Source organism: Haliaeetus albicilla, chromosome 5 (genome assembly GCF_947461875.1).
Source record: "Haliaeetus albicilla chromosome 5, bHalAlb1.1, whole genome shotgun sequence".
NCBI lineage: Eukaryota > Metazoa > Chordata > Aves > Accipitriformes > Accipitridae > Haliaeetus > Haliaeetus albicilla.
The window spans coordinates 44,879,054-44,895,393 of NC_091487.1; positions in this window are offsets into that span (position 1 = coordinate 44,879,054).

Sequence of the window (16,340 nt, forward strand, 5' to 3'; positions counted from 1 at the left end):
CTCCACCCGTCAGCGGCTGCATCGTCCCTATGTTATATCTTTCTCCTTCTCCCCTCCTACAGAGCAAAACAAAGGAGATGATGACAAACAGAATGAGATATGAGAGAGTTAGAGCCTAACCCTCATGTGGTTCTGGTAACAGCTGTCAGCTGAACAGAGTATCCTGGATGGGCTGGCGTCCAGCTGGTACTGCTGGCTAAAAATATTTTGTGCTCTCTTAACAGCTTCTTTACACATTTCAAAGGACAGATTACTCAACACCCAATTTGCTGCTTGTGGAGGAATGCATGGACCACTGACTGCCAGGAGATGAGAATGCTCGTCTTGAGCATAGCCTAGACAAATGCATTTCTTTTAATCATGTAGCAATGATAGCAGTGATGAGTAATTTATCAACAGTATGATAGAATTGCCCTTCTAAATATGTATGTTGCCACTGGTGTCAAAGTGATTGAGTACTACGATACTACAGTATTATAAATTAGGCATGTATTTTGCATTGTCCTGTGTAATCCAGATGAACTGCCTCTGCCAGTTGTGCCTATGCCTCTGCCAGTTTTTCTTTCTCACTGGGGCAATACTGCTACATGCCTTCTCTGCCCCAGCTGAGCGGAGGCAGAGGGCTGAGAAGGGGACTGTGCTTCTACCCGGTAGCAGCCAGTGGATTTACTCCTTTTCCCTGGAAAAGTATTGAAACAGAGCAGAGCTGCCTTATCTGTGGGTCCCTACAGGAAGGAGGCAGGAGAAGGAAGGTGGAGGCTGTGAGGGGAAAGGAATACACTTCCCAAAAATGGAGAAAAGAAAAAGGAAAAGTGCTAGACCTCCTAGTGCCATCTCATACTGTTGCCTTCACTGCAGGTGAAAGTCTTCCCCACAAGGACATAACCCTTGAAGCCCCATAGGTTTACTGGAATGCTTTTTTTGGTGTTAGTATAATGAAAATTCTCATGGCATAACTCATTAAAAAAGGCAGCCTTAGAAGTGTAAGAATTAGCGCTACAAAATTAAGTTCAAGACTCCCTGGAAAAGGGTGCTCATATTTATTTTAAATAAAAATGATTTCAGTTACTTGCACTCATTCACTCCTATTTCACTCACTCACTCACTCATATGCACAAGCACCAAGAGGTGTGTCTAAGTGGTCTGCCTAGGACCGTGTGTGTGTGTGTGTGTGTGTGTGAGACACACAGGAGCGGGGACACTAGCTATTGAGTCCTGTCCTTGGTATGTCTCTTAGGTTTGTCTTGATCAGGCACAACAAACCATAATTTGGAGAAGCTCTTTATATCCTCTGGGAGTCAAGCAGTCATTATGGCATGATTATGGCCTCAGTTTTGCATTCTTCATCCTTCCTAATTCTTAGGCAAGGCTGCTGCCCATCGCCTTTGTTTTCTTATTCTGGGTATCTCTATTGCTGCCTTCCTGTTGAGAGAACAGGAATGGCCCCTGTGATGCATTGAAACCTTGTTCCCATCCTCCTGTTATCAGACCCCAGGCTTTCTGCTGCTAAGTCATCTTTGATGTGGCCTTATTGGAGTGCAGACCTTCTGGTCTTGATGTATGCATATTCTTTATTACCAGTTTTATTGCTGTTGATTGTACCCTTGGTAATCAATATGTGCCTTATTTTTAATCCTTGATCTGTGTTGTATCACTATAAAGATGAGAAATGTCAAAGTAAGTAGTGATTCAAACAAGCCTAAGGATTAAAAAGAATACCACAAGAATATGTAAAGACTCACTAATAGGCAAACCAACTTATAGTGGGACAGTATAAGGCTAAAAGAAATAAACCTATGTGGTCCATTTTTGATGTGGTAACGGTTAACAGTGAGGTACCTCAAAATTCTGTATTAGGCTGCTGCTGGTTTGTATATTTATTACTAACCTGGAAATGGAATGATCAGCTATTAGCAGATGGCATGACTTGACTTACAATGAAGTCTCTCAAGAGCAAAGAAAAGTTATCATCAATAACTATCATGGGTAAATAACTAACAGGATTTTTTGAGAGCCCACCTGCAAATCCTGTTCTTGGAAATGAAAGAATTTGGTGAGCTTTTGTTTGGTTTGTTTCTTTTCATGGTCTGGGGTTCTGCGATTCTGAATAGTCTACTTAAGGGAGATATGGATGTTGTTTCCTTTAGAAGAATTCAAAGCTTGAGCCTTGGGGTCATTGATCATATCAGGTATCTGGAGTGTGTTGTAGTGGCAGAAAGCCAAGAGGGGAGATATTCTGGGTTTGTTGAAATCTGGAGGAGGTCCATCTAGAAAGGTAGGTCAGAGGGAATCTATGATTACTACTGTAGAGGAGTAGCTGTATGCCACGTGCATAAGTGAGGAGGGAACAGCAGTTGTGACCAGTGCTGGATGTGCTGTGTTTTCCTTTTTTGCTAATTGAAAGAGATTTTGGGTGGTGATGTGGTGCAAGCCAGAAGAAATGCAGCATAGGCTATGTTCAAGTGATTGAAGTGTAATCCTGGGTACAGTAGGAGCAGATCAATGACTTAATTCATTTTCATCAGGGACTTTAGTCCTTGAATGACTAAACTGGGAATCGTTGGCAGGGGTCACAGAGAAAATGCTCAGCAGCAGAAAACCAACCAGAAAAGCAGAAACCCATGTAGCTGACTGGCAACTTATGATACGAGGTGAAAAAACATCTGGAAAACACTCAGCTTACTGAATAGGTGTTAGACTCTCAGCAAGTCACCTACTGAGGAACTTGTCTGGCAAAATGTAACAGAAAATTGCGGGAGATATCTGATGGGAGTTCTTGCAAGAAGGTGAGCAATAGCTACTGGTGACTCCATGACAAAAAAGGCAGATGAAGCCAACAGCACAGTGATAACAGGGCAGCAGGTTGCAATTTTGCTGTACTTGGTAGACGTGAATGCTGATCTTTTTCACTGGAGAAGCAGCCAGGAAGACACAAAATTGACAACAGAAGAAGAAGGTAGAAAAAATTGTTTGAACTCAGTGTATGGCACACATAAGGTGTTAAGGAATTTAAAGAGAAGAAATATTTCACTTGTTTATCTCCTAATGCTAGAGCCTGAGAAACAAGGATAAAAAAAAAGACAATTCTCGACAATAAAAAGAGATTTGATATAACTGACAACACTGAAATGTCAAAGTGGTTCTCATGACTGGAATGTTGAGGGCTCACATAACGTGTGTAGGAAGGAAGGTGTGGTATAATTCCATGAAATTTAAAGTTCTGCCAAGCATTCCATTATGACCAAATGGAAAAAGAACATCAAAAATCCTCCTGAAAGAAACTAAGTATTTTCCCTTATATTTGAAGAAGTTAACATATGTCAGAAAGGTGTACAGCTCTGAATTCCACTGGGACACCTACAGACACATAGACAGGCCTTGTATATACTCAGCAACAGATTAACTGACACCACAACCAAATCTATCTAATTCAGTCAGGAGAAACAATCAAGCAAGCAAACAGACAAACAGTTTGCCTAAGAACTAATTCTTATCCAACCACCCAATAAGAAAACAACACCTTTCCAGGTACTGTCTTTCCCCTTTCTCTTTCAGTCTTCATCCCTTTTCCTTCCAAATATTCTGGAAAATTTAATCCTTTCACATATTAATAGGATACAAGTGAATATCATGACCAAGTCTTAAATGGTTATGTTCTGTAGTATTGTCCCAGTATCAGCTTCTAAAGACGAAGATCAGTTAGCATATGCAGGTAGGAAAGATTAACAATACCATTGTACTTGCATCTGTTCAGAAGCCCAAACAAAACCCACAATTTGTAGATGGTAACTATATAAATAGAGAGGCAATTACTTCCTTAATGCGTAAATATCTTAACTAAAATGGTATCCACTGACAGCTAATTTCAGAGTTTTTTTAGTGTTAATAAAAATTGCCTGAAATTATTAAGAACTCACAGATCTTTTTACAAAACCATGTTTTATGTCCCAATGAAGATAGTATAATTCTATATTTTAGGCACAAAATAAAACCATATTGAAGTCATCCTGTCCTCAGTGTGTACCTATATATATATATATATGTACCTTTGGTTTTCCTGCAAGTCTCTTGAATTAAATTCTTAATTATGTGGGCATTTACCCACAGCAGCTAAAATTACTTTTCAACTCTGAGCTGTTTTCCTGAAAATCTGAGTATTAAACTGTTCATCCTCATGCCAAGAGACTAACCAGAACATAAGAGTCAAAGAAGCTGAGAAAAGCCTTTGCAGGGTCATTTTCAGTAACTAAGTTCTTCAAAATCTCAAATTGACAGTCTTCACATTATCAGAACCCTGCCATATTCCTCACACCTATGTGGGTTTAAGAATTGATTCTTCATATTTTTTAAATTCTGTAAATTGACAAATTTTTATTACTGTCAACTCTCCTTTAGGCATCCTTGGGATTCAAGATCTCTCCTTATTAGTTGAATTATAAAACACTCTGCCAAGCTATTTTTGCTGATAGCAGCACACCTGGGAATTTCTGAACCTCTGTGAATATAGCTGGAGAAAGATAAGCAGTGCTGGTTTAACCAGTGACCTCTAACATTTTGCAATTTTTTCTTGTCCCTGAGATGTGTTCTTAAATGTTTCAGGATGAGTATTTAGGCTGGCATCTGGTAACCCACATCAGGAAACAAATTTGTTTGGAAAATAGCCCAAGAAAAAAAGAGAATGCAATTCATCACCTGGATGAGTTCCCTGGTCCTGTTCATTGTGCATTTCCACAAACTGTTGTCCTGGCATCTGTCAGAAATCAGGCATGGGCAAGGACAGCCTGAGGCAGCATTGCCAATAGAAGAAATGTTTGTCGACTGGCATCCTCAAATGCATACACAGCCTCCTGCAAATATCATGTTATGTCTCTTCGTAAGGCTGAGAGAAACCTTCTGGATGTGCTTCGGTAGTTCCTTCAACTGTCTTACATGGCTGCAAAACTCCCCTTTCTCTAAATCTGATCACACGCCAATGATCAGCATGCATAAACACTCCAGCTCTTCAAGATAGCCTTTTTCACGTCCACGGTTCTCAATTTAGCACTTAACTGTGTCTGTTGAAATAAGCTACCAGTCTGCATGTGTGATAAGTCACATTATTTTGAGTGAGTAATGACACAACAGAAGTGTCTGCGATAAATCACCCCTCTACACTACCCTGCCCACTCAACAGAACATAGCCATAGTCTCATTTCTTGAGCGATGATTTCTTCACTATTTTTGATTTCAAACAGTGCTGTGAAATAGCAGACTCCTCTTTCCCTTCCCTGTTAAAGCTAACTTTGATTGAACCCCAGATCTTCATCACAAAATGTATGCTTCTGAAAAGAATCGTCGATCAGAAGACAGCATTGTCCTCAGCTAATTAAAAAAACCAACCCAAACCCCCAGCATATTTCTTGATGACATCCCCTACATTTGGAAACCACCTTCTTTGTCATTCTTGAGACTTTGGTGCTATGGAAGATGACTCCAAGTCAGTTTTATCACCCCCAAAATAGTTTTCTTTCAAAAATTTTCCTACAGAACTGCTATCTCTGGTAAGTTTTATCTATTTATCTCAAGAGGCAAAAGAAGGTACTTTTGTCTTTCCATCTGTGCCAGCTCCTTTGTCTGCCAACAAAGAGCTTCACTATTTGAATCAAAATATTTTCCTGATATTCAGATCTCTAATTGAAATCATAGGATGAACTTAACACACATTCTGTTCATTGTAATTTATGAATAAGTTTCTTTTCTTGTTACTCATTGAAGCAAAAATATTGAAGTACAAACTGTTTTCCATTTTCTTCTAAATACCCTACATAACTGGACAGAAACTGTCATCATGCCCTACTTTCTTTGCAATTCTGCCCCCGCCCCCTGCAAAAGACTACAATGTTTTTGATTTGCTTCTCCATAGGAAAAGGAAGCTTGATCAGACTTCTTGTATTTGGTAGTTTCTAAATCTGTACATAGTATTTCCTTGCATTAAGCTTTTAGAACATTTACAGTTCTCCTGAAGATCCCAAACCTTCACATTTGTTTAATTCCTTACCCAGTATGCTCCACCCCCCCTGAAATCTCACATGTGAATCATGCAGTCTCAGATTGCCAGCTATACAATTTTCTAAGCAATTTAGACATGCAGAGATTGCATACAAAGAAGTGATAGAAATTATAGTGTGTGTACTTTCACTGTGCACTGCTTAAAATGACAGAATCCGTATTCTGTCAGAATGCTAAATGCTTAATGTTGAATGAACTGGATGTTTGTTGTAAACCCTTTTCTCAGTAAAAATTCAGTTTCTCTTGAAGAAATAACTAATACCTTGAGAGAAACTTCTTTCCCATCATAGCCATTCTAGATGACACCTCTTGGACATCTGCACACCTGTTAATCGTTTGGAAATTCATTTCATTTCCCACTATCTACCTTCTTTGGATGTATCTTTATTATATATAAAGGTTTCTCCAGACCCAAGCATTCAGCCCACAAATTCGTGTTTGTATACCCTAAAGAGAAATCATTTTAAGGCAAATCTGTTTACTAAACTAAAAAATATCCATCTCAATGTATACAATGAAGCGAAGCACGCATGCAAAGCTACGCATAATACTCTGACCAAAGCTTTATACAGGCTGACTTCAATGTTTCTTCCTGATTATCAACATACCCTAAACCTAGCTTCCCCTATAATGCTTCAAACTATTGTTCCAAATTACTTAAATACAATGGCCCATAAAGCTCAGCCTCCTGACCCAAATGTCTCCAATGAATTAAAAACAGTCCCCCACAGTAGCAATGAAGTATCTCCTGTGCCTACTCATTGCAGGAAGCAAAGTCATTCTTGATGATTTCTATCAAGTTAAGCTACAGCAACCAGCAGCTTCTTTCTCATCATCCAGCTGTACTTCTATGTTAAAATTCCTGTCAGTTACATAAAAAGTCTGCCCCTCTTCAGGGTGTATCAAAGTTCAAAATAAAACAAAAAAGACATCTAGTTCTTCAATATTTGTCTCTCTGGTTCTATGGCTGAAGGCAACCTCCCTCTAAGGTCTATGTTTTCTCAATAATTTCCCTTTCTTTTAGATTTCTGCAAAATGTTTTTCCCTCCCTTGCTTCACAGAGACAATCACTGAGCAGAGGAACCCAGGTACTTCTTCTGTTAAGCCCTCCAGCTCTCTGTATAACAGGATATTGTGGAGTAAAGCAGGTATTTCATGTGGCAGGACCTTACATGGATTGTTAGGGATAAGTGTTCAGCACTTACTGATACAAATTATTATGTACTTCCGTGATTTACCTCTAACATTAATATAGCGTCTTCCAATATACTTGCATGAAGTTCACGTCCAAAGGGACTCACATCACAAACCCAGGTTTGAGGCAGACTTTTGGCCAGGCAAGCAGTCCTTGTTCAAGAGAAAGGACATGTGTTGTCGGCTGAAGTGTTGTGCTTTCTCTTTACCTCTCTTACCCTCTCCTCTTCTCCTTGTACATGGTGACAAAGGTGTGTTTGTTAGTGACTGATGCCAGGGAAACAGAAAAGGATCTGGTGACTCCTGTGTGTTCTCTGTTCAAACAATTTGCCTACCCACTGATTTCTTGTTTTCCTTTGCTTTAATGACTACACAACAACCACACAACTATGCCTGTATGACTTACATGACTAAATATGCTTCTGCTGAAGTGTTTTGTGCTGATTTATTTGTGAGTTCTGGAACTTTTCCCCCAGCTGCTAGCTTAAGGCACACAAGCCCTAAGGCCTACACCTTGAATCCTGCATGTCCTGTCTACTTCATGTCCCAGCTGCAGGTTGGGCAGCCTATTCTTAGATCTCCTCTACGCTGCCAACTCTTGCAATACAATTATCAGTAATGGGTTTTGCCTGTCCTTGAGCCTGCTGCAGAGTGACATGAGAAGCTTCAACTTTCTCATATAACTCAGCCCTCCTGGGGGAAAAAAAGTATAAGAAAAGCCAAATGGTCTAATTAGCCCTAGCCTGACAGTCTGGAAAGGACAGACATCAGACCTGCTTTCTGCAGGAAGTAAGAAGATTCTTTCTCCATCTCCTCAGGGGCCCATACTTTCCCAAGGGAGCAGAGTTAAAAAAAAAGAGACAGAGAGCTCAATTCCCTCTTTTGTACTTTTTCTTTTCTCCTCAGAAGCTGGGATTTGTTCCTCTTGGCTCATCTCCGTCTAGTGGTGCAGCAATTCAGCAAGCAGGTAACAGAAGCAACGGGATCCAATGGCTGGAAGGACCGCAAGTGCTAGTCTGCTAGCACAGGAGAAATAGTCACTAGTTGCCTGGCTTCTGGAGAGGGCTGGCTACGACCCACCACTTCAGAGAATGAGGTCAAGACTGAGGCAAGCAGAGAAAACTCAAGTTTTTTCTGCATCCACCTTGGAAAACCTGTTCTTTATACTCTACTTTCCTTCCATCAGCAAAATATAAACAATGTCTATAAATGCCATGCAGGTACTGTCACTCTGTTTGAAAAATCTTGGACTCTGATATATATGATTAGTAGCACGCTCATTCTGCAAGTAATTCCAAAGGCCTCTGTGGAGGCTTCCTGTGATGTTAGGAGCAAGTCTCCCTGAGTAAGAAAATCAGAATCCATTGCAAAGTAGAAGTGGTTATAAAGCTTCCTTTCATAGTCTATAATTAAGGTTACACTAGAGAAAGAGATTAGAAAGCTGAGGATCCTGGAAGATTCATGGAAACTCAGTTCTGCCTTTTTCTTTATACATGTGAATGGTATATTTTATTTCCTCTTCTAGCTTTTGTCTTTTTAGTGCAAGGATTTGGCTTCACATATTTACTGTAGACTGGTAACAGGAATAAATGCTTGACACGGCACAAAATGTAATGCTGTATGTCACAAAATATGAGTAAATAGATGGTAAATATAGCCAAGGGACTTCTGAAAATGGTCAAACTTATATGTCAAACTCATTGGAATGTGAGAGGATTACAAAAGATTGGTAGGTAGATACTTGAAAGGGTCAAACTTTAGTAACAAAACTGCTTCAGAAAAACAACGCATTCTGAGACTCAGAATCACACATATTAGAAAAGGGAAGAATTAAAGAGGGCAACTGAAAATTTTTAAAAATATTTGAAATGTGACGAAACTACATTTTCTAGCTTGTCATTCCTCTGACTAAAATCGAATAGAGACTAGTTTGTAATACATTAGCATCATCTGCTGGATAGTGCAGGGAATACAGTTTGGAAACTGCTATACTAAATATGATATATAGCATTATTGTCTTTGGCAAGCCATCCAGAATAGGGAGAACAGTTCAAACTCCTTTTTTTATACATCTCACATTTGCTTTTCTTTCTGGAACTTCTCTGGTAAAACATGGACATTAAATAGGGATTTTCTGCCTAAAAAGTCCTAGCTTCAGGTAGCAGAAAGTGCTGTGCGATAACTGTAGGAACAGGAGACATTCTGAAATTACAGTATTGACTTTTAATTACAAATGTAACATTTACTAAAAGGGGCTTAATTACTTTAGCTGTAGAGCAATTTCAGCATCTTTACAAAGAAACCCAAAAAAATAATTCACAGAAGGCAGCAGTCCAAGTTACCTTAGAGGGGAAAAAGGAAATTGGGTTGTGCCAGAAAAACATAAAGCACAGCAAGAAATAAAAGTCTCGAATATCTTGACTGTAAGAGATGTCAGAGGTTAATCTGGCAGATTGAAAGAGGGGTGCACTTAATGTGCCTGGAAAAGACTGTTAAAAAAATGACATCAGCAGAACTCTACACGGATTGGTCTAAATCTCTCCAAAACTGAACAGATGTTGAGAATCATGAACAGCTATAATAGACACAGATCAGTTGTTATTTTATTACTGGATGTATTTTTTTGCAAGGGCCATGCTGCGTTCTCAGCAGAAGGCCCTGTGCCTCCAGAAGGGCAGCCACGCTGTGGACTGGACAAGAGTTACCACCCTGTGGTGTCTCCTGCCTCACGAGAGCACAGCAGACCCTTCACAAGCTGAGCTTCCTGCGACACGAGGGTCTTCTCATACTACAGATGAGCCAGTGGAGCCCCAGTACCGCTGATTCTTGGGAGAGGAACTCTCATTCTTCGGGTTTTGCATTAATCACCTGTCTAAAATGCGGTAATTCTGAGGGATGGGGCATTTCCTTCTTCCTCATGCACAGAGAGTTGCTCACAACTGGGAAGATTTTCCTTTGAGTTTTCCTTATGCCTGTATTGCCATGGCTTATGGGGGTTCAGAAAGAAGAAAAACATAATTTCAGGAACACAGGGACGTTACCAAAGAATGGATGAGAACATCTTTAGTCTACTATCCTCTGTGACAGAAGACAATTAGTATTGTTATATTTTATACTGTGATTGTATCTAGTATGTCCTCCATGGTGTAAAAAAAAACATAAAGTGAATATTTATTTGAGATACTTTACTTTCTAAACACACAAAAAAGCAAACCCATAAATGTTGGAAAGGAATATGATGTCTTACAAAGTCATAAACTTGCATTATATAACACTGCACCACAGCCCCAGCTACTGATCAGCTGTGTCTTGAGATGAAGCACTGTGGTCCTTTCAAATGCTCATGAACATACATAAACAAATACATAACCTTCTTCCGTATCTTGCAGCAGGAAGTTCGACTACAGAAATGCATTATGCTTTATTAGAATGATTCTTCTGTATGTTTTTAACTTTTAATTTCTAGGAATGTTTTCTTATTTTTTATGTGTTTATTTCTATTTATGTATGCTGATATTAGCAGCTAAGACTAAAATCTGTAGGAGCTGGGAATGGTGGGTATCCAAGTTCTGATCCTTTATTAAGTCCCCCAGAGATCCTTGTAAGCCTCCCCAGCCTTGACTGACTTAAAGAATTGCTCTTTTTCAGCATTTTTGCCACTCCTTTCATTTATGCCTTCCTTCCAAATTTCATAGAAGCTTCACAGAGCCTCATTTTTTTTGAGCTGTTTATATATAGCAATATAGCAGGCAGACAGTCCCAGCCTTAAAACTCTTAGAGCCCTATTGACAATACAGCGTGACAATACAGAAGTGAATTCAACAAACAAATGGTTAGAGGTGAAGAGTAAGGAAGGTCAAGTAATAATAGCACGAGCATGTTCTGGTGACCGTCTGTGATTCTATGTAGTTTTCCAGTTGCCTAAACATACTTAGATGCTACTGTTTCATGTAAGGTGGCAGAGGTGAACTGCAAAAACGGAGCTAAAAGAGATATTCTTTACTTTTTCCATGACCCATCTTTCATGTATCAAGGTCAATGTAACAAAGCACCGAGATACCAGTACAAGTTGTGGAAGAAAATAACAAAAGTTGGAGAAAATGGTAAAGTGAAGGGGCTGATCGGTGATGGTATATGATAAAAGCATCATTATAAAGAAGGGCACTTGGTTATAAGTTCATGGAGCTGAGGAACAGAAGTAGAATCCGGTAGCAGAGGAAGAATAGCACAAAGGAGATAAGCAGTCGAAGAAGCAAACAGGGAAGATCATGAAGTCAGCAACATTTTGAATGACTCTGAGCTTGTGTGGCCCGGGAGCAGAGACTCTAGTTGTAGTGGAACAAGAGAGGGGCTCGTATGACAAGTTTTGACATTTGGTCAAAGTATAGGAGGCCAGATCTTAGAGATATTATGAAGGTAAACAGAGCATGACAGCTTGCATGTCAGAGCCATATAAAAATCATGGTGTATATATAAAATAATGACTGTATAGCAAAATGGCTAGGAAAGTGACTGCATCGCTGTGATTGACAATGAAGGAAGAGTTAATTCTTGATCAGCTCAGGTTATGAGCAAGCCACAGAGAGGCCAAAGAGAGGACTGCATGGAGGGCAGGGGGCGAGGAGATGGGAGCTAGATTTTTGAGTCCCTGAGTTGAAACCATGTCACAAAGAAAAGAGGTGGTGTTATGGAAAAGAATCATGCTGGTTAATAGCTGAAAAAGAAAGAAAGGAGAAAAATTATTTGTGTGGTTCAGACTGTGAACTAGTGGGGAGAAGCATTAGAGAAGGAAATTAAGGTGAATAAGGGATGGAAGGATTTCAAGAAGCAGGGAACAGTGGTCTTAAAGGCTCAAGACAAGATGAATGGAGTAGGAGTTGAGACCCTTAGACTTCCTTAGGACCGTTGATCATTTGAGGCTAGAACACAAAGGCTCCCCTTAAGCACCAGCTGACACCTCTCTACCTTTTCTGAGGGCAGGACCTAACCATTCAGTCCTTCCTTTTCTTCAGAAAGGCAATTAGCATGAGAGAACAAAAAGAAAAATAGCTAAAAATATACAGTGAATCATGGAAAATTATATCTACTAAATTTCACAGTGTACTGCTATTGCCATAGTAACCCTGGTTGCTAGATTACTGCAAGCTGTTTCTTTGCTAAATTTTCCTGGAAGCTTTGCCAATTTTCAGTTTGATTTCAACAAGGAGTTTAATAAAGAGTAACTCTGAGAACTCAAATTGCCTCCTTCTATTTCTTTTTTGCCACCTCCCCCTTTTATTCCCCTTTCTAAGAGGTAAGTCTTTTAGGGAAGAGTTTTCAAAGGCATCTTTTGCCAAAGGTGCAAATGGACTTATAGTAGGATTTGCACAATCTGTTAGGTTTCTGACTCTTGATTTTCAATTCAGTGAAATGTAATCCTCCGTTGGAAAATGAGGTATTACTTTCAGCTGCTTTCTTTGGTTGTTTTTCTCATTCCATCTAATAGAAAAGTCCAGCTCGTCAGTAGTACAGCACCATATATCACAAAGCAAGAAAGTAAAAAATAGCATGAGAGGGAAAATATGAAAAGAGACTTTACCTCTTTGTCTTTCACTATTTTCCCAAACTAACAGCTTCCAACCGTGATAACAATCCCCAAACTGAGAAGGGTGGGAACTGTAAAGAAAGAAGGGGACTCAACCAATGGGCTTATTTGTTGACAGTTTCTTTCTCAGACATTTCAGAGCTGCATTTCCTGTGTGCTTTGAGGAACAGAGCTTTGTAGTCTGCCTCCAGGTATGTATAACTAGTCGTCTTTTTTTTTTTTTTTTCTCTTACCTTGTGGAAATTTCAGAAAACTAGCATAGGTATTGTATAGTGCCACAACAGAAGATGGTCTGACTAAAAGAGTTGGGAAAACTTTGTGAGTTAAGTTCACCATTGTTGTTGATGACTGCTTGGTAATGCACTATGAAACACATGTGGTGTCACTCTTGCAGATCAACGCTGTTGGCCTTTTCTATCCAGAAGTGGAAACATGTCCGAAAGAATGGTATCCTTTTGGCAGATGGCTCATGAGCAAAGTGGCATCCTCTAACTGGCATCCTTTGGCCAATGAGTCATGAAACCATGATGGTCAGAACCAGACTGTATTTTAGATTTTGGAAATAAGCAAATTATCACTTTGTCTGTCTGACATAGCCCATTAGAATGCAAAACCTGAATGCCTCTCATTCTTTTAAGAGGAGAAATGGGATGATTGTGGACATCTAGAAGGACCAATAATGTACTCATGTGGAAGTTCAAAACCATTCAGGAGAGAACTCCTGTGACAATTGAAATACCAGCTTGTTAGAGACAAGGGAACAAAACCTGGGTGTAAAACCAGGAAGTTACTGTTTGGCTTGATTCTTGAACATCTCAAGCCAAATGCTGACCAGTCAAAGAAACAACTTTATGTGTCATCAGATGCAGAAAGAAACTTTCATGCTTGTCATCAGCACACACAGAAATGCAAAAAGGATGTGCAATGGGTATGTAATCTCTTTTGCTTTGAGAGAAAAAAATTTTGCAAGTTAAAAGTAGAGCTGAAGGCAGTGCTTCTGGTACAAAGAGCTTTTGGAGTCAAAGCTCTTAACCTCTTAAAATATGACTCAGTCATCTACATAAACTTATCTTGGGCAATACAAATTTAATTCTTGATGTTACAACATACTTTCAAAGAGCCTGTGGTTAAATCATAAACTACTGGGTTTCATGTACAAAATGGGTCACTAATTTCCTTTTGTCACTGCTCCCTCTTTCTGGATGGTAAAGAGGAACTCAGTAAGTTCTCTGAAAGTGAAGGTGTATTTTCTCCTTAAACAAACACACAAACATGTACCAGAAATGAGTATCAGGGAAGACCTGGCAGGAATCAAATAGTGTGCAATAGAACAGGAAGAGAAAGCAGCTGTACAAAATATATGTATAGTGTCCCTTGAAAGATTCTCTATACGAGTGCTTCTTTTGGTGAGGGAATTTGGTATCACCATACAGGTGTACAGCTGTAGACTGAGAGAAACTATGGAGGGCAGGAGTGTGACTGACCGAGCTCTGGGATATGTTACAAACATTCACAAAATACTGGAAAGGTTTAAAAAAGAAAGATCTCAAAAGTTGTAAGATAGAAGCATATTCAAATGTGAGCTCTTGCAAAGAAAAATTATGGTATACACCCACAAGTAGGTCAGCCCTGAATCACTAAATTAATTTTCAGTATTGGGTTAGGAAAAAGTATTTCATATCTTTTGTATTTACAAATCTCTCTCTAAACATATTTACACAAGTCAGTTTGGGGTAAGCTATTGTCCTGGTTTCAGCTGGGATATAGTTAACTGTCTTCCTAGTAGCTGGTACAGTGCTATGTTTTGAGTTCAGTATGTGAAGAATGTTGATAACACTGATGTTTTCAGTTGTTGCTCAGTAGTGTTTAGACTATAGTCAAGGATTTTTCATCTTCTCATGCCCAGCCAGGGCACCTGACCCAAACTGGCCAACAGTGTATTCCATACCATGGGACGTCCCATCTAGTTTAGGAACTGGGAAGTGGGGAGCAGGGATTCGCTGCTCAGGGACTGGCTGGGTGTCGGTCGGCGGGTGGTGAGCAATTACCCTGCGCATCATTTGTACATTTCAATCCTTTTATTACTACTGTTGTCATTTTATTAGTGTTATCATTATCATTATCATTATTAGTTTCTTCTTTTCTGTTCTATTAAACCGTTCTTATCTCAACCCAGGAGTTTTACTTCTTTTCCTGATTTTCTCCCCCATCCCACTGGATGGGGGGGGGGGGGGAGTGAGTGAGCAGCTGCGTGGTGCTTAGTTGCTGGCTGGGGTTAAACCATGACACCTATCTCAAATTTCCTCACATATACTCTCAAAGAAAGTTCAGTTACCCTTGAGTAGCTGGTATGCAATGGCTTACTGTTGCAGTGCCTACACACATGCTGTTTCCTAGGAATAAAGTATAAGAAACAGCTCCTTAACACAGAAATCTAAAATGAGCATTGGATTCAGGTTTTAAAAGGTGAGGGAGAGGTCATCTTGCATTTAAATTCATCTTTCCAACTCCCCTGCACAGTAAGCATCCATTAATGCTGCAGGATGATGAGCTGTCAGGCAAAATTAAAAATCCCCCAGTCCCTCCCAGGCTTACAGTATGTGATGCAAGGCCTGTCCAGGACTACCAGGAAGGGATCCTGGGGTTAAACCTCCAGTCATGGCCATCTTTTCATAATGAAACATATAAGGAAATCGGAGAAACATGTCAGATGCTAGTATTTCAAAGTGTATTAGAAGTGAAGGGCTAAGATTCTCACAAACTTTGATAGTCTTTGCCTTCTTCCTACCCTGTGCAGCCACATAAAATTGTTGCAATCCCTCCCACATATTGTGTCCTTCAATTAATATTTCTTGTCAGACGATGTGGCCAGATGACAAACAGTGTATTGTAAAAGAAAAGGAAGGTTTCCAAGAGAATTATCGAGCCAATAGATCAGCTCCTCCTTTGTCTTTTAGAATTGTGGTGACTTTCAGGGGGAAATCCTATTTGTGCAAATGCTAGTCAGTGTAATAACATTTCTCAGGTCACTCTGTGAGTGTTACGAAGGACAGAAATGAGGGTTTATCTCACTGGAATTCTCCCCAACACACCCCAAATCGAAAACTGTGTGGTGACTTTCCCTGCAAGTTACTGGAAAGGGAGGAAATAGAGAACTGGTAAGATTTCTCCATTTGACCCAACAGGGCCAAATTCTAGGGTGGAGTAATTCAGCTAAAGGCCTCCGAATTAGTGACTGCTCTTGTTTTTTTAATCAGGTTTTCTTAAGCATCAAAGATCATGTGACCGGAGATTTGGCAGCGTTGCAGATGGCTTTACAGCTCGGTTATAACTGGCGGAGGGTTTGTGCTGGGATTCCCATGGGTTTGGGTTAGGTTAGGCTTAGGGCTAGGGTTAGGCTTATGTTTAGGGTTAGGAGTTCGGGTTAGGGTTAGGGTTAGGTTAGGTTGAGGGTTAGGGTTAGAGGAAGGGCCCAGCCCTGAAAGCTGTTGCTGGTCTTCCCCTTCCCTTGGCG